Below are 20555 nucleotides of genomic sequence, written 5' to 3' on the forward strand. Positions count from 1 at the left end.
GCTAAACGCCTGGCATAGGACAATCTGACAAGTAGTGATGAGCGAATGTGCTCGGATAGGATGTTATCTGAGCAAGCTCGTGTCCTTATCGAGTCGGCGCGCTCGGAAAAAATGCTCAAGTCGACGCAGCTGTTCGACAGCTGCAACACATGCAAGGATTGCCTGTTTGATGGACAATTCCTGCATTTGTTGCGACTGTCCAAAAGCCGAAAAACATCCAGCCGCAGTGACTACAGTATTTTTCTCGAGCATGCCAAAACTCGATTAGGAAACGAGCGTGCTTGGAGAATACCTTATTCGTAATGAAACATCATGAAACAACAATGATACTTAATAATGAAACATCAGTTCCCTTCATGAATTCATGCCTCTTGGATAAATTGCATCAGATGTGAACATCCAGAACACCTCTCTATCCAGAAGGAGTCTTTTTTTTATTCCCTTCACTAGGTGGATGTCACACTGTGACGGTCTTCGGTAAGGAAGGGGGGCCTCAAACTGTCCCAGGAACTGGGACCCTAACTACCATGTGCCAGGGGTACTCTTGAAGGTAGAGAGGCCTGAGTCTCCAATGTTTCTATGCTCTTGTTAAACTATGATCTATCCCCTTCCCCACCCCATGAGGAATGGGACAGAAATATAAGGTGAACAAGACACAAAGACAAAACAGGGATAACAGAAAGCAACAAACATATAAACACTCACCAAAGGTAAAGAGGTATATAAGGAAGGAAAGGATTGTACCAACCAAACGGGAATAGGAAAACATACACCCCAAAACAGCAAGCAGCAATCTCCAGTAGCAACAACGATCTCCAATTTAGCACCAAAGCAGAGCTTTCTCTGGCAAGGCAGAGAAGGTCTTGCCAGGTTTTATAGGGAGAGGTAATGACCACATAAGAAGCAGCTGAAATCGAGCTGCAAGTTTCTGACCAACATAGAAAGGGTCGTTAACCTCTTCAGCACCAAAGGAAACCAAATCCATTTAATATGGGACACAAACTCACAGGTTAAATGGAAGATGTGCGATTCATAATACGTAGTGATCTTCTAATCCCCGATCTCCCAGGAGGATGTGACATACTTGTGACAGTGGATTATTCATTTTATCAATACCAAATATTTGTAAAGTGGATGTATTCCTGTTATATATTGAAATGATCTGCTGCTGATGATAAAATGTGCCTGTTTGCCTGTTTGAATTCACGTTATCTATTTCATTTAAATTTTCTCTTATGCACACTTTTAATTTTCTGCATGTGTATCCAACATAATGTTTATGACATAGTGTGCATGTGATTATATTACAGTCTCACTATGACAGTTATTAAACTGTTTAATGATATATGATTACATTTAAAAAGGTTTTGCAAGAGGTTACAGCGAGTGGCTCCACAGTGAGAAAAATATTTTGCAACTAATTTTTATTATGTCTTTTGGAGTTTGAGGAAAAAGGACTGAACGAAAGCATATTTGCTAATGATGGTACTATTTTAGTAACGAAGCGAATACCTCCGATAATAATGTATCCAGTATCTCATCTTCAAACAAAATGAGTACATATTTATGAACATCCTTCCTAATATCTTGGAATTGATTACTATATTGTAAAGCTAAAGAAAGTATAGTGTTCTTCTGATTTTGTTTTGCTATAGAACAGCGCTTATCAATTAATTGATGTCTATCGTGAGAATTGGTAATGTTTTGCGCGCAACCTAATATCCAGGGGGCATAGCCTCTGTTCTCTAATCTTTGTCTGTTTTTTATAAATTCATGCTTTAATTTAAAAGTGTCACTACAGTTTCTTTTTGTGCAAATAAATTTGCCCACAGGTAGAGAATACAGATCTAATGGTGTGTTTCCGATGACTACTCGTGGAAGAACATTATTACATGCCATAGGTTTTCATTGTGTAATGGAGGAAATTTGTTGGCCCAATGATCCTGAAAGTGACAAATCCAAAAAGAATTGTTTGATTTGGGTGCTAATAATGTGTAAAACTGAGATTAAAAGAATTGCTGTTGAGTAGTGATGAGCGAACGTGCTCGGAAAAAGTGCTATCTGATCATGGTCGAGTGCTGAGTGTCTTCGGCATGCTCGAAAAATATGTTTGAGTCCCCGCAGCTGCATGTCTCGCAGCTGTTTGACAACCGCAACACGTTTGTTAGGAAATCCCTGCATGTGTTGCTGCTGTCTTACAGCCACAAGACATGCGCCTGTGGGAACATAAACATACTTTTCAAGCACGCTGAAGACGCTCAGCACTCGGCCATGAATGGATAGCACCTTTTCCGAGCACGTTCGCTCATCGCTACTTTTGAGATAATCCTTGAATTCTACATGGCAGGCACAGTACCTTTCCAGATGAAGAGTCTATGAATCTTCCAAACCAAAAAATTGAATCATGGTGAGGATTGAAAACAGAAAAAATGAAATGCCCTTATCAATAAGACATAACCAAATTTGAAAGAGAGGGCAAATATTTGATACCCAATGAAACTCCCCTTGCCTGCAAATTGAAAATTCTGTCAAAAGAAAAGAAAAATAATTATTTTAATTATGTTACCTTACCAACGAAAAAAGTAGCACTCTGTAGTGCTATAGCATGAAAATAAGAAATATATGAAATCTGTATTGCATTACTGCACTAGAAAATAGGAAAAAAATGAGAATACTTAGCACATAAATTGGCCAATTCATGTGTAACCAACAGCCATGATAAAGTGATTCTTTTTGCTGGGAACCTGCCTAATGTGAATCCTCTCCGAGGTTAAAGCCTGCATTTATATGGGAAGGTAGGATCCTTCTGTGTTTAAAACCGCCTATATACAAATAACTGACTGTCACTTCCAAACAGAAAACATTTATTTATGAGCTAAGTATTCTCAATTTTTCCTATTTTCCAGAGCAGTAATGCAATTCAGATTTCAATATTTCATGTTTTCATGCTATAGTGGAGCACCCGCTAGGACCATGGGGGTACTCGGTACCAGGCGTTTCTGTTCTTAAAGGGGTAGCCACGGTGACAGTGACCCGGTCCGTGGCCCTGGGCATCCAATAAAAGGGGAATTGAAATGGGAGTAAAGTTTATGGGATAAATGTTCGTGACGCCACCTGAGGTACTCGGCAAATGTGAGATGTTAGCCGACGCTGCTTGAAGAGATCGCTAGGGCTGATGGTGATGCAGCAGAGTTGGTACAGCTCTCCACAGGCAGAGCTTTAGACCCAGGGCACTTAGATTGTACTATGGTGGTGATGGCAGTTGTGGTGATTGTAGTGCAGGGTGCATGGTGCAATAAATAAATGTGAGGACCACAGTTTGTGGTCCAGCCAGCTCTCCAGCAATTTGGGTGCACTTTCCAGAACTCTCTTTCATATATTCCTTTCTCTGGCCGTCTTTCTGCGCTGGCTATCAACTCTCCTGCCCTGCGCCTGCCAAGCCAGCAGCCACGGATCCTGCAGGGCAATGAGTGCTAAGTCCTCCCTGAATCCTATACGGCTGCCTTTTCAGCAAATGTGTGCAGATGTGACTGTGCTTCTTGCAAAAGCCACAACCTCCGGTTAGCTAGCTGAGTTCTTAGTTTCTCCACCAGGGCCAGTCCCTCACTGCGACCTGGTCACTCCACCCAATGAAGGTCAGTGTAGATACGAGCCCCACGGGTGGACTTCTCACTACCCGTGCCTCTAGGACCCCTTCCTTCTGTTCTTTCTGTCGTTTCTCTTTTCTTCAGGTCCCTATTCTCTTTGGGAACTGCTTTCTGTCTGCCAGGAGCTGCAGACCCCCATGTCTGCTCAGCTCCACGTCTCTCACAATCTCAACCTAAGCTGATATCTCTAACAAGCTCCTCCCCTACTCTACCTACCCCACCCACTCCTCCAACACCCTTTCCTATCCAGCCTTACCCTGACTGAATTCTCTAGTGTTGGATGCAGGTGTAGGGTTCTGTGCAGTGTCCCTTCTTACCTTACCTTTATTTGTTGGTTATATATGGAGATGGCTAGTCTTAGGCCGGTTTCACACTTGCGTTTGGAGCAGCTGCAGAGGGCTGTGGACTTCCTCCGTGAAGCCCTGCCCTCCGCCGCTAGCTCCGCCTACTTCTGCATGCGGCCGGCATGCGGCCTGTGTACCTATATTTAACATTAGGTACGCAGGTCGTGCGGCTGTATGCGGAGGCTGCCGCATGCGTCATTTTGACGCTGCGGCGGCCAGCGTGGGATGCAGCCTGTAGCATTTTTTTTTTATCCGCAGCGTCAAAACGACGCATGCGGCAGCCTCCGCATACAGCCGCACGACCTGCGTACTAAATGTTAAATATAGGTACACAGGCCGCATGCCGGCCGCATGCAGAAGTAGGCGGAGCTAGCGGCAGAGGGCGGGGCTTCACGGAGGAAGTCCGCAGCCCTCCGCAGCTGCTCTAAACGCAAGTGTGAAACCGGCCTTAGTAAGCACCTATACAAACCTGATTTATGTTTGGAAGTGACGGTCAGTATTTTGTTACTTTAATTATGTGTAATCAGGAAACATATTTTTTATAAAAGGCTTTAGCTTTTCAGAATAATTACTATACTTGTTTAAATGAAAATGTAAGACTTCTATTGCTATAGAGTGTGGTATACTTGTGTACAGCGATGTCACATCGCATGTCAGCCACATGAAATTGTCAGACCATGCTATTTGGTTAAATGCTGTAAGAACATCCCGTGTGTCCTTCATGTATCCTGGAGCTCTGTGTACTGGTGGCTGGAGGAGACAATCCAGCCATGCACAGAGATTCTCATTTGTTGAATCAATGCCTGCAATGATAGGCTGCCTAGGGGGAGGATCAACCGATTTGAGTATTTTGGCAGAGCAGGTAGGATTGGTGTGATTGGGTGTTATTTTGCAATATGACCAGCTTGTTGCTTATTTTTTTTTCAAAATCCTTAAACTGGAACCATCTTCAATTAAAATAAAAAATTGCTGCTGAAAAGTAAAAATTGGGTTATCAATCTCACATAAACATCACTGTCATTCAGAATGGATTAAATTTGTGTTTGTACATGTCAGCTTTAGTGATTAGCGAACGTGCTGGGATAAGATGTTACCTGATCATGCTCGGGTGCTAACCGAATGTCTTCGGAGTCCTTGAATAATATGTTCTAGTCCCCGCGGCTCCATGTCTCATGGCTGTTCGACAGCCGCAACATATGCATTGATTGTCTAACAAACAGGCAATCCATACATGTGTTGCTGTTGTCAAATAGCCTTGAGACATGCAACTGCAGGGACTGGAACATATTTTTCGAGCACGCCGAAGTCACTCAGCACACGAGAATGCTCAGATAACATCTTACCCAGGCACGTTCACTCATCACTAGTCAACATCCATCACCACCACAATCCCTCCCCAGTGGCGTAGGAAGGGGGGTGCGGGGGGGGCGGTCCGCCCCGGGCGGCACAATGCGGGGGGGCGGCACAATGCGGCGGTGAGTCAGTGGCGTATCTAGGGGGGCGCAGCCGGCAGGGGGGCGCAGTCGGGCCGCCTAAAGCGGCGGTCCGCAGTGTCTCCCCCGGCGGCTGCATTCTGTCACCCCCCGCACTGGGAGTCAGCTGTTCTCTGTGCCGACTGTCAAGCTGACAGCCGGCACAGAGAAGCTGCGGCGCGCCGGCTCCCAGTGTTCAATTGTACTGCATCTGTGATGCGAGTACAATTGAAGCTCTGACTGCCGGGTCAGAGTGACGCCAGCAGCGTGATCAGGTCATGTGATCACGCTGCTGACGTCACTCACCTGCGCGGCAGAGCAGGAGCTGCAGATCGACCAGGAGACACAGAGCGGTGGAAAGTGCTCCAGTGGAGCTGAAGACACCGAAGGTGCAGGGGGGGATTTACTGTGAGTGGGGATGGGGGGCATATAATATTGTGGGGGGATTTACTGTGAGTGGGGATGGGGGGCATATAATATTGTGGGGGGATTTACTGTGAGTGGGGATGGGGGGCATATATTGTGGGGGGGGGGTTTACTGTGAGTGGGGATGGGGGCATATATTGTGGGGGGGGGATTTACTGTGAGTGGGGATGGGGGCATATATTGTGGGGGGGGGGATTTACTGTGAGTGGGGATGGGGGCATATATTGTGGGGGGGGGATTTACTGTGAGTGGGGATGGGGGCATATATTGGGGGGATTTACTGTGAGTGGGGATGGGGGCATACATTGTGGGGGGGATTTCATGTGAGTGGGGATAGTGGGATATATTATTGGATTGGGGATATTTAATATGAGTGGAGATGGGGGATTTATTGTGGGGGGAAATTTAATGTGAGTGGAGATGGGGTATTTATTGTGTGTGGGGGAGATTTGTCATGGGGATGGGGGGATTTAATGTGTGGGGGAGATCTGAGGACACAAAATGAAGAGCAAAGGGGGAGATGGGGGGGCATATATGAGGAAACAGTATGGGGGATGGGTGCAGACAGCTTGGGGTCAAACGGGGGAATGTATGCGGACACAGTATGAGTAGCGATGTGAAAAACGTATGTGGACAGAGTACGGGGAGTGAGGGTGTTGGGATGTGTGCATGCGTAGCATGGGGGACAGTGTAAGGGCACAGCCAGGAGGGGACAGTATACAAAGGAGGGGGAGTGTGATGAGAGAGTACAGTATAAATACTGGGCCCTATAGGGGGGACACAGTGTGAGAGGTCAGTGTGAAGAGGGGTCCGGTATAGAAAGGGGAGGTCAGTGTGAAGAGCAAGTACCATAAGACAGACAGTGTGGGGGTCATATTTTATGCAGACAATATAGTGAGGGGAAATTTTTTATTCAGGAGCATTATAATGACACTTGTATCTTTAAGGGCGTCATGTGGAGATTTTCTGCAAAAGAGCGGAGAAGATGGAAGTCTGCAGAGACGGCTGTGGATGAGAAAACTCAACATGGGGAGAACGGCTCCAGAGGAGACGTCATCTATCAGGTACCTGGATGTAAATGTTATTTGTGATACTAACTCTCATGTTTTTATTTATGTTAGGAGCATTAAAGGGGATGTCCAGGTTTGTGATGAGTCTGCAGTCATTCTTTGTGACTGCAGACTTCTGACTTCTCACAGTGCGCCCTGCACACTGTCAGGATTCTCTGGTGCTGGCGATTTACATACATGCGGTCACGTGCTGACTAGACATGTGTGGCCTCACTCTATGAAAATGAACTGAGTGAGGCCGGGCACGTCTAGTCGGAATGTGGTCAGAAGTATACAAATCACATGCTTGTGCTGACATGACTGTCCACCGGCAAGGGAGAATCCTAAAAGTGTGCAGTGCATGCGTTGTGAGAATTCAGAAGCGTGTGATGTCAGGATTCAGCTCCGCAGGTTCCAGTCGTCGACACATGGAAACTTCACTCATATGCGATTTTCATACTCATGGTCCTGTGACAACGAGCTTCTCTTCTGCTTCTCTCAGTTTTTCACTGAACATTGGGAGCTTAAGGGAGAGGAGCTCGTCGGTACATGACTAAGTGTGAAAATCGCATACGTTCTGGGGGGGGCGCCAAACTCGGGAACAGCCCCGGGCGGCAAAAGCTCTAGCTACGCCCCTGTCCCTCCCTTATATGACATATTAATTGCTAGATTATTTATCCATGTCTTTCATCTCTAGTAGGTTTTTCCTCTGTGCAAGTGATATATTATTATGTTTTTTAGATTGATTTAGATTGATTTTGGGGGATTCATATAATTTCTTCAGATCTCTTTAAATGCACTCCTGGATAGAAAAATGCATTGAATCATTTAAAGTAACGTGTTTGTTTTAGAAAGGGTGTGTCTCCTATGTACACTGTGTTCCAAATTATTATGCACAAAGAGTTTAGGAGTGATAAGGTTAGAATTTTTTTGTTTGTCATTTAAACTCATTGATGGTGATGTGTGTCAGGGCTCTTTATATCACTGAAAGCAATTGCAGATACCTGTGCAAATTAGTTTGGCAGGTGTGTCCAAATAAAGGCAAGACTACTTAAAAAGTCTGTTCTACATTATTAAGCAGCCTACATTTTTGGCCAAAATGGGAAAGAAAAAGGATGTGTCGGCTGCTGAGAAGCAACAAATTGTGGAGTATTTAGGTCAAGGCATGACTACAATCAACATTGCCAAGACACTTCATCGTTATCATCGCACAATCAAGAAGTATGTAGCTGATTCCCAGCACACATGTGTGCGTGCTGATAAGGAAAAATTGAGGACCCTTTCCAACAGGCAATTGCGTAAGGTTAAAAGAGCAGCTGCAAAAATGCCTGGTCATAGCAGCAGACAAGTTTTTGAAGCTGCTGGTGCCTCCAACGTCCCCAGAACAACAAGATGCAGGGTCCTTCAGAGGTGCGTAAGCCATCCTGTCGACCACCTCTATCCACTGCACACAAGCAGAAACGGCTCCAGTGGGCCAAACGATACATGAAGACTGACTTCCAAACTGTTTTGTTCACCGATGAGTGCCGTGCAACGCTCGATGGTCCAGATGGATGGAGTGGAGGATGGCTGGTTGATGGACACCCCATGAAAACACGGCTAAGGCGCCAACAAGGAGGAGGTGGAGTAATGTTTTGGGCTGGAATCATGGGGAGAGAGATTGTCGGCCCCTTTATGATCCCTGAAGGGGTAAAGATGAACTCCATAATCTATATAGAGTTTCTAAAAACACTTCCTGCCATGGTTCAAGAGGAAGAACCGTGCTTTCCGCAGCAAGATCATTTTCATGCATAATAATGCACCATCTCATGCTGCAAAAAACACATCTGCATATCTGGCTGCTATGGGCATAAAAGAGGACAAACTTATGGTGTGGCCACCATCTTCCCCTGGCCTCAACCCCATTGAGAACCTCTGGAGCATCATCAAAAGGAGTGTCTATGATGGTGGGAGGCAGTTCACATCTAAGCAACAGCTCTGGGAGGGTATTCTGTCCACATGCAAAACAATTGAAGCAGAAACCATCCAAAAACTGACAAATTCAATGGACGAGAGAGTTCAGAAGCTTCTTTCGAACAAGGGGTTCTATGTGCAAATATAACATCACCTAGAATAAAGTTTTCACTTGAAAACTGTTTGATTTCATTTTGTAATAAGCTGATAATGCTTATAACTTCACAATTGACCATTTTTTTGTTCAAAATAAAATAAAAAAGGTTGAAAACTCTGCTGTGCATAATAATTTGGAACATGCATTTTGAGTGTTTATTTTTTTTTAAAAGATACAGTTTTCATAGACAGTTTGTTCCAAAACATTGCAATTATACTAGAATAGTAGATGACTGGAAAATAACAATGACTGCAATTGAGATAGGTAATTTAGAGAAAATATGAGGAAATATTATTTGCATAATAATTTGGAACACAGTGTAGTGTTCAAATCATTAAGACACAGCAATACTGACTGTTCCTGGAAGCTTAAATTACTGAACTCATTTTCTCATGACTCTGTTGTTGGGTGTCCCAGGACCAGAGGCTCCTTCTCTGTCACTAATGCTAGGAAATGCCCTAACTCGTCCTGCTCCCCGGATTACTTCTGATGGTGAAGACGTCGGGGCCACATAGTACACCAACCAGACGAACAAGGCAACACGAACAGAGGTACCAAAAATACCAAACATACAAACATACACACATACAGTGGGGAAAAAAGTATTTAGCCAGCCACCAATTGTGCAAGTTCTCCCACTTAAAAAGATGAGAGAGGCCTGTAATTGACATCATAGGTAGACCACAACTATGAGAGTCAAAATGAGAAAACAAATCCAGAAAATCACCTTGTCTGATTTGGAAGATTTATTTTGCAAATTATGGTGGAAAATAAGTATTTGGTCATTAACAAAAGTTCATCTCACTATTTTGTTATATATCCTTTCTTGGCAATGACAGAGGTCAAACGTTTTCTGTAAGTCTTCGCAAGGTTGGCACACACTGTTGGTGGTATGTTGGCCCATTCCTCCATGCAGATCTCCTCTAGAGCAGTGATGTTTTGGGCCTGTCACTGTGCAACACAGACTTTCAACTCTCTCCAAAGGTTTTCTATGGGGTTGAGATCTGGAGACTGGCTAGGCCACTCTAGGATCTTCATATGCTTCTTACGAAGCCACTCCTTCGTTGCCCTGGCGGTGTGCTTGGGATCATTATCATGCTGAAAGACCCATCCACTTTTCATCTTCAATGCCCTTGCTGATGGAAGGAGGTTTGAACTCAAAATCTCACGATATATGGCCCCATTCATTCTTTCATGTACACGGATTAGTCGTCCTGGTCCCTTTGCAGAGAAACAACCCCAAAGCATGATGTAGCCATCACCATCACATCACACCAAGTTGCTTGCCTATTGCAGATTCAGTCTTCCCAGCCTGGTGCAGGGCTACAATTTTGTTTCTGGTGTCCTTCGACAGCTCTTTGGCCTTCACTATAGTGGAGTTTGGAGTGTGACTGTTTGAGGTTGTGGCCAGGTGTCTTTTATACTGTTAACAAGTTCAAACAGGTGCCATTACTACAGGTAATGAGTGGAGGACAGAGGAGCCTCTTAAAGAAGAAGTTACTGAGGAGAGGTATTGTCACGGGGAGACTAGGTGGGCAAGAGCTAATAACCCGGGCCCCTGCAATTTCCCTCAGACTAGGGAAATCCTGACTGACCCTCTACCTAGAGTTTACACTGATGGTGTGCATGTCTAGGCCTCAACCCTCGCCCTGTCTCCTGTTTCAACCCTAGACTGAAACCACCGCCCACCACCCAGTGAAAAGATAATACACCAATACCCACAGTTAGCACAGACAAGGATAACGGAAAATATACACCAAGCCGCAGTCACTCAGGAATACACTATAAATGCGCAGGGAAAAATAAATACAAATATAGGAAGGAGTAAATAAGACAAAGGGAAATACACCACCAGCAACGATACTCCAACTACTAGCTCACCACTCCAGACCGAGATAACAATGCACAAGACAGAAGCTATAATCGGCGACACCCAATGTTCAGGAGAACTATTTAAAGGCAATGGGCATGGCCAATCCGAGCATCAGGTAAATTAACCCCGGACCAGCTAGATAAAATCTAGCCGACGCCAATGAGCACATAGTGGTCAAAAGCGGAATTACTGCTGTCTGTCGAATGACCTGGTCTGAACAGCGACCGACATGACAGTACCACGCCTTCTACGAGGGACCCCAGGGCCCTCACGGCTTATAGGACCCGGCTTGTCCGGATGGCGGCGGTAAAAAAACCTGACCAGCTGATCCGCATGAATGTCCGAGGCTGGTACCCAGGACCTCTCCTCAGGCCCATAACCACACCAGTGTATTAAGTACTGTAAAGTGCGGCGCACTACACGAGAGTCAACCACCTTGGAGACTTCAAACTCCAAATTACCATCCACCAAGACTGGAGGTGGCATAGGCGCCGCGTCCACAGAACCCACCACCTTCTTTAAAAGAGACCTGTGGAACACATTGTGTATCTTATACATCGTAGGAAGCTCCAATCGGTACGCTACTGGGTTAATGACGGCGGTGACCCTAAATGGACTAATAAACCGTGGACCCAATTTAAGGGATGGTATTTTGAGTCTTATGTTTTTTGTGGATAACCACACCCAGTCATCCACACTCAGGTCCGGACCTGGCACACGCCTACTGTCAGCCACACGTTTGTACCTAGCACCCACACTCAACAGGCGCTGTTTAACTCTCCTCCAGACTGATGACAATTGTGCTCCTAACTGGCCTTCCTCCGGAACTCCGGAAGAGCCCCTCTTACTCAAAGTACAAAATTGAGGATGTAGCCCGTAAACACAAAAAAAGGAGACTCCCCAGATGACTCCTGGCGGTGATTATTGATGGCAAACTCAGCCAAAGGAAGGAACGTAGACTACTCCTCCTGGTTATCAGAGACAAAGCAGTGTAAGTACTGTTCCAAATTTTGGTTCATACGCTCAGTCTGACCATTTGACTGAGGATGAAACGCCGAAGAATGAGACAACTTGATCCCCAGCCGTGAGCAAAATGCTTTCTAAAATTTTGCCACAAACTGAGTACCCCTATCAGACACGATGTCAGACGGAACCCCATGAAGTCTGACCACCTCCTGCACAAATACCTGAGCCAGAGTCTTAGCGTTAGGCATCGAAGGCAAAGACAGAAAGTGCAACATTTTTGAAAACCGATCAACAGTCACCAAGACGACTGTGTTCCCAGCTGAGGAGGGCAAGTCAGTGATGAAATCCATGGAGATTTCCGTCCATGGCTTACTAGGTACCTCAAGAGGAAGTAGTGTGCCAACAGGATGGGAGCGGGGCGTCTTAGCCCTAGCGCACGTGGTACAAGCTGACACGTATGAGACCACGTCCTGTCGGATCTTGGGCCACCAAAACCGACGTGACACCAACTCCAAGGTACCTCTAACCCCTGGGTGGCCAGCCAGGACAGCATCATGATGCTCCGCCAAAAGCGGAGTTGAAGCGGTACAAAAGATTTGTTGATGGGAAGCTCAGATGGTACCTCCTCCTGAGCCTCGGCAATCTCAGCCTTAACCTCGGTAGTGAGAGCCGAAACCACAACACCCTTTTGGAGGATGTGTACTGGATCTTCCCGAGGTTCTCCCCCCGGAAAACACCTGGACAGAGCATCCACCTTAGTGTTTTTAGACCCCGGTCTGTAAGTGACAACAAAATTGAACCGCGTGAAAAACAATGCCCAGCAAGCCTGCCTGGGGGACAGACGCTTGGCTGACTCCAAATACAGCAGATTCTTATGATCGGTAATAACAGTAACCTGATGTACTGACCCCTCCAAGAAGTGTCACCATTCCTCAAAGGCCAACTTGATTGCCAACAACTCCCTGTTGCTGATATCGTAGTTACGTTCGGCGGACGACAGTTTCTTGGAGAAATAGGCGCATGGACGCAAATCACTCAAAGTTGAGCCTTGTGATAGTACCGCCCCCACACAAACCTCAGACGCATCGACTTCCACAACAAAAGGTTTTGATACATCTGGCTGCACAAGAATGGTGGCTGAAACAAAACTGTTCTTAAGAAATTCAAATGCGCGCACAGCAGCCTCAGGCCAAACGGAGAAATTGGTACCCTTTTTAGTCATGTAAGTTAGCAGTTTAGCGGTTTAGCAATGATGGAAAAATCCTTGATAAATTTCCTATAGTAGTTAGAAAACCCAAGGAACCGCTGAAGTGCTTTCAGGTTATCAGGCCGTTCCCAATGCAGCACCGCTTACACCTTAGCGGCGTCCATTTTAAAACCAGAAGCAGACACAATATAACCCAAGAAAGGCAACTCTTGAACAGAAAATACACATTTCTCAAGTTTAGCATACAGCTTATTATCTCTGAGAAGCTGTAACACCTGCCTGACATGATCTAAATGAGTATCACGGTCGCAAGAATATATGAGAATGTCATCTAGGTACACGATAACGAATTTCCCCAAAACATGCGAAAACACATCATTAATGAAATGTTGGAACACTGCAGGTGCGTTAGTCAACCCAAATGGCATCACCAAATTTTCAAAATGACCCTCAGGGGTATTAAAAGCCGTCTTCCACTCATCACCTTGACGGACTCTTATGAGGTTGTACGCCCCCCTGAGGTCAAGCTTGGTAAACCACTTAGCACCTGCCACCTGGTTGAACAAATCTGGTATTAGTGGCATAGGGTATGGATCACGAACCGTAATCGGGTTCAATTCCCTGAAATCCAAACACGGGCGTAATCCGCCATCTTTCTTCTTCACGAAGAAGAACCCTGCTGCCACAGGTGAGGATGAAGGCCTGATGTGCCCTTTGCTCAAACTTTCAGCAATGTAATCCTTTAATGCTTGTCTCTCCGGACCGGAGATGTTAAACATCCTTGCTTTAGGCAATTTGGCCCCTGGTTTAAACCTGATAGTACAGTCATAGGGGCGATGTGGCGGCAACTCTGAACAACCCTTTTCAGAGAACACTCCACAAAATCCAGAAGTGACTCCGGAACGCTTGAAGTCACAGCAGACACACATGTGGCCAGGCAATTCTCCTGGCAGAATTCGCTCCACTGAATTATGTCCTGAGTTTTCCAGTCAATTACCGGGTTGTGCATAGACAACCAAGGAAAACCCAAAACCACCTGAGCAGGAAGATTCCTGAGCACCTTACATGTAACCCGCTCAGAATGTAGAACTCCAATGTGGAGTTTCACCTCAGCCACAAATTCAGTAATCTCCCCCTGAGAGAGAGGAGCAGCATTGATGGTGACCACGCGGATAGGATGAGGCAGTTTTTCAATCCTAAAACCTGCTGTGCGCGCAAACTCCTCATCAATGAGATTTGTGGCTGAACCACTATCCACAAAAACAGTAATTGGCAGCTCACTGCCAGCGATTATAACCTTAGCAGGGAGCATGCATTGAGAAACCACCATGGAGGATATACATAAGCTCAGATTGGTCTCCTCCACACCCTCTGAGCTTAGAATTTTTCCGCCGTTGCATTTTTCTTAGACAGCAGAGGACAGATGTTAATAAAATGACCAGTTTTACCGCAGTAAAAACAGGCTCCCTGCTTCCTGAGCTCAGGGGCTCGACGCTTCACATGTGACACCCCTGCGATTTGCATAGGCTCCGTGGGCTCACCTGCAGCAACCTCACGTGAACCTAAACCCTCTCCCATAGGCGGTGTCTCATGCTCCCCCTGACGCAAACGGCGATCAATGCGGACAACCAGACTCATAGCGGAATCTAGAGAAGTAGGAGTCTCGTACATCAGAAGGGCTTTTTTAACCCTTCCAGAAACCTCATGAATAAGCTGACTCCGCAGCGCTGGATCATTCCACTGTGTATCGATCGCCCAGCGATGAAATTCAGAACAGTAATCCTCTGCAACTCGCTCCCCCTTGCGAATAGTGCGTATCTTAGATTCTGCTAGAGCCATTCTGTCTGGCTCATCGTAAATGTTTCCAAGAAAGGAAAAAAAAACTCTCCATAGAGTCAAATGCAGCAGAATCAGATGGCAAAGAAAACACCCATGCTTGGGGATCCCCGCTTAACAATGACAACACCAGGCCCACACGCTGAGCCTCATTACCTGAGGAGATCGGGCGCATATGGAAATATAGTTTGCAAGCTTCACGAAATGAAACAAATTTACTGCGTTCCCCAGCAAATTTTTCAGGCAAAGGAAACTTAGGCTCAGCAACTCTACCTGTCGCTCCAGCTTGCACATTAGATACTGCTAGTCCCTGTTGCTGCACTGCCCCCCTCAACTCAGTGACCTGTAGGGACAGCGCCTCCAACTGGCGGGTTATGGAAGTCAAGGGATCCATGACAAAACAAAAAAAGGAAACCCCCTTTTTTTTTGTTTTAAAGGCCGATTATAATGTCACGCGGAGACTAGGTGGGCAAGAGCTAATAACCCGGGCCCCTGCAATTTCCCTCAGACTAGGGAAATCCTGACTGACCCTCTACGTAGAGTTTACACTGATGGTGTGCATGTCTAGGCCTCGACCCTCGCCCTGTCTCCTGTTTCAACCCTAGGCTGAAACCACCACCCACCACCCAGTGAAAAGATAATACACCAATACCCACAGTTAGCACAGACAAGGATAACGGAAAATATACACCACGCCACGGTCACTCAGGAATACACTATAAATGCGCAGGGCAAAATAAATACAAATATAGGAAGGAGTAAATAAGACAAAAGGAAATACACCACCAGCAACGATACTCCAACTACTAGCTCACCACTCCAGACCGAGATAACAACGCACAAGACAGAAGCTATAATCGGCGACGCCCAATGTTCAGGAGAACTATTTAAAGGCAATGGGCATGGCCCAGCTTCCACTCCGAGCATCAGGTAAATTAACCCCGGACCAGCTAGATAAAATCTAGCCGACGCCAATGAGCACATAGTGGTCAAAAGCGGAATTACCGCTGTCTGTCGGACGACCTGGTCTGAACAGCGACAGTCCAACATGACAGGTATTTATTTATTTTAATTTGGGGCCCATTATTCAGAATGGAGGACTATGTGGGCCATTATACTACTGCATGGAGGAGTATGTGGGGCCATTATACTATATGGAGGACTATGTGGGGGCCATTATACTGTATGGAAGGCAATACAGGGCCCATTATACTGTATGGAGGACTATGCAGGGCCCATTATACTTTATGGAGGACTATGTGAGGCCATTATCCTATATGGAGGACTATATGGGGCCCATCATACTGTATGGAAGGCAATGCAGGGCCCATTATACTGTATGGAGGACTATGTGGGGGCCATTATACTGTATGGAAGGCAATGCAGGGCCCATTATTCTGTATGGAGGACTGCATGGGATCATTATAATATATGGAGGACTGTGTGGAGCCATTATACTGTATGGAGAACTATGTGAGTCCCATTATTACTGTAGAGGGCTCTGTGGGGATCACAGTTGGAGAATCATACTGTGATGGGGTCACCATACTTTTCCAGGGTTTATTTTGGGGGTACAGTAGAGTCATCATGCCGTGTGTATAGAGGAATTCAGTGTGGTGGTAACTTACTATGTTTGGGGGGCACTTTTGTTGGCATCATAAATTATTATCTCCATTATTCAAGTTTTTTTTTATCCTTTGTTATTATATAATTAAATTAGTCCATTGAGTAATGTGCTTTTACTGCACTTACATAACATATTTATATTATTCCTGTATGCCCTATTTATGATTATAGGTTTATTTTATTCTAAGATCTATTAATACAAATGTACTTTGTGGGACAACACCTCTACGTTTGTTTCCATGTGAAAAAGTTAATATGATATACCATATAACCACAAAGTGGCTGCTGCATTTCCTGCTTCTGATTTTATACTGGCTGTGATTGGCTGTGCTATACAATGTGATGTGATAGCGTCATAAAGCATCATGTGGAAGCCCACCAGAACACACCCCAGGTCATGTGAGTCTTCTATGGCCGATACAATCTTTTCCAATGTGTTAATTGGCGATGGGCTTTTTAGGTGATTTTTGGGAAGGGAATCACAAATTGTTTAAATTCCCTATAATTTTCCTACAAATGTGATCCAAATTTGTATTGCATTGAATCGATTCGCTCATCTCTATCGAATCCCCATTGCAACCCATGGATCAATTTTAAAAAAACATGATAGTTCATTCTACTTTTGGGGCAAACTCCAGCACCATAGGGGGCTTAGCTTAAACTTCACAATAGTGTATGAGGTTTCACCAAACTATTTCTTTTCTCCCTTAGCATGCACTGCCCTTTGGGATGGTTGATGGGGCCATCTTGACTTGGAGCCTGAGGAACCACCTTTATTATAATTATATCCCAGGCTCTGCTTTGTCTATAGCTGCAAAGTATATATTTATGACATTTCTCAATCTTCTCTTTGTTTCAGCGCATGTAATGATTAATAATGATATCCGCCCTGTGTTCATACATTGCTAATTACCGCTTTATCGCGTGTGTCATTTTATAGTAGTTTGTGCTTAGCATTAATTTGTGACTAGATATTAGGTATGTGTGCCCCTGCCTATGTATATGGGCGAAACAATGTACACTGGAAAGTGCCGCCCTCTGGATATTTCTAATGTTGACTTATGAGGCACGCGGGAGGGGTAGCTCACGTCCTAAAATGATTTCAGAGGTAGCTTATGGTTTACAATTCCCTCTAGGCACATTGTGATCCAGTTTCTCTACATATTTGTCATGTCCACCACATAGAAAGGGTGTGCACCATCCAAAACAGTGACTCAGCTCAGACCCATTACCAGTCCTAGTACAGAAGGGCTTTAGATGGAGAGATATTCGCTCTGACACTGGCGGACACAGGGCCCCTGTGCAAGAACAATGTATGGGCCCTTGGCAATCCAATTGCTCTTCATAGTGCACAATTCCACCTGCTTTAGGGGTGGTATTGGTCACGTGACGTCGTGGGCGACTGTGCAGCTGTACAGGTTGCACCAATGATATGTCTGCAACAAAGTTGTGGTTATTAATGAAAACTCTGCCTCAATCTGGACAATCCCTTTAATTGCAATTTCTTCCCATGTATTTGTTCTTCACAACCTGCATAGATTCTCTGTTGAACTTAACATTAACATAGAATTGGATGAGGACTGGCAGACAACACCCAACACATGCCGTGGGTCAGCTTCCCTCCTATTGTCCTATGGCTCCAAATATCCCAGAGGAAGTCAACTTCCCTTAGAAACTAAACCAGTGCATGCAGATGGAAAAAAAATAATTCATAGGATATGCACATAACAAGCAGGAGATCTGTGTTTCTTCTTCAACAAGTACTGGATTGCCTTAAAGGAGTTACAAAAAATTCTTTAAAAGTTCTATAAAAATCTCTAATTGTCCATTTTACAAATAGACTGTTTTTCCATTTTCTACCTGAAGGTGTCACTGTTGCTATTGATGTTAATAAGAAGAAAAGAGAGGCAAAATTCATAAAATTCTCAGAAAAATATGCATGCATAATAAAAGGACAGAATATGCAAATAGCACGTTACAAATATTTATACTATGTGACACCAGAATCAATATTCATTACAAACACTGAGCTTCAAAGACAACTTCTGAATGACCCCAAGGGCCTAAACTGCTGAGCCAAATTTCCATGTTCTTGCAAAGACCAGAATGGTCAAATTAAACAAGGAATAACTAATTTGGCAATAATAGAATATATTCACTAATAATTTTTAGAAAGTGTTTAGATTGGGCTTAGGTAGTAAATATTGTATACAAATCATCTGTTATAAATATGTGCAAGTCCTGGCAAGGATACAATATTGTGTCAAAAACAAAGCAAAGCTTATAAATGGATACAGACAATTGTAAAATTGCACTGCCAAGAAATATACACAAACACTATTGTGACTTCATCACAGTAGAATACAACCAAAAAATATGACAACTACTGTCATAACTTCTTCAGAGTAAAAACAAAGCCTAAAAATATAGACAACTACAATTGTGACTTTGACATAGAAAATACAGCCTAAAAGTAAGAAAACTACTATTGTGTAACTCCATCAGAGTAAAATACAGCCTATAAATAAAGACAAGTACTATTGTAACCTCATCACAATAAAACACGGCCTAAAAATATTGACAAGTAATGTTGTGTAACCAGGGGCGGATTATCAGAGGGTCAATATGGGCGGTAGCCCAGGGCCCAGTGGTGTGGGGAGGCCCTGGGCTACCGCACAGATTGACCCTCTGATAATCCGCCCGAGTGTGACTGTGAATGCATGTGGTATGCATACTCTAAATTCACATGGTCTTAATCAAGGCACTCCAGACTTTCCACCCTACAAACACATACTAATAATAATAATAATAATTTTTATTTATATAGCGCCAACATATTCCGCAGCGCTTTACAACTTATAGAGGGGACTTGTACAGGCAATAGACATTACAGCATAACAGAAATCACAGTTCAAAACAGATACAAGGAGGAATGAGGGCCCTGCTCGCAAGCTTACAACCTATGAGGAAAAGGGGAGACACGAGAGGTGGATGGTAACAATTGCTTTAGTTATTTGGACCAGCCATAGTGTAAGGCTCGGGTGTTCATGTAAAGCTGCATGAACCAGTTAGCTGCCTAAGTATGTAGCAGTACAGACACAGAGTGCTATTAACTGCATAAAGTGTATGAGAACATGATGCGAGGAACATGATTATGTTTTTTTTCTTTTTTTTTTCTTTTTAATAGGCCACACAGGGATAGTTAGTTTAATGCGTTGAGGCGGTAGGCCAATCTGAACAAATGAGTTTTTAGGGCACGCATAAGGTTTAAGCACAATAATCCCAAAATGGGGGCGTCCAATCCTGTGTTTTTATGGCACTACATGCAAAGACACTTTCTGTTGACAGGGCCGGTTTTAGGCAAAAGTGGGGCCCAGGCAAAAGTGTAAAATGGGGCCCCAAATGCTCACATAGTCCACATCATACAGAAACACTTTGGTTGTATTTGAATGGGCTGACTTCAGTCCGCTAAACAAGCGCGATTGACAATATTGAAGTCGTTTGACGCTTGTTTCCTGACCTCTTTCCACTGGCGGAGGAAGAGTAATGGGGACAGAGCAATCAATAGTAGATCAATTTGTCACCATACTGCATCATGTTATCAGCAGCACATCTGCAGTTTTGACTGGGTGATGTGCTACTGAGAACAATGATTTTTGTTTCGGCATAAGCAAGCCAATCTCTCGATAAATAGGCAGCATTTTGTTTGTTTCGTATAATACACCCCATAGTCCTTCATATAGTTTAATGTGAACCACAGTCCTCCCTATCGTATACTGAACACCTCATAGTTTTCCATATAATATAATGTTCCCCATAGTCCGCCATATAATATAATGTGCCCCACTGTCTTCCATATATTATAATGCACTCCTCATAGTTCTCCATATAGTATAATACACTCCTCATAGTCCTCCATATATTAAAATACATTCCTCAGTCCGCCATATAGTATAATACACTTCTCGTATTCCTCCATATAGTATAATGCAACCCCAT

Source organism: Ranitomeya variabilis, chromosome 2 (assembly GCF_051348905.1).
Source record: "Ranitomeya variabilis isolate aRanVar5 chromosome 2, aRanVar5.hap1, whole genome shotgun sequence".
Lineage (NCBI taxonomy): Eukaryota > Metazoa > Chordata > Amphibia > Anura > Dendrobatidae > Ranitomeya > Ranitomeya variabilis.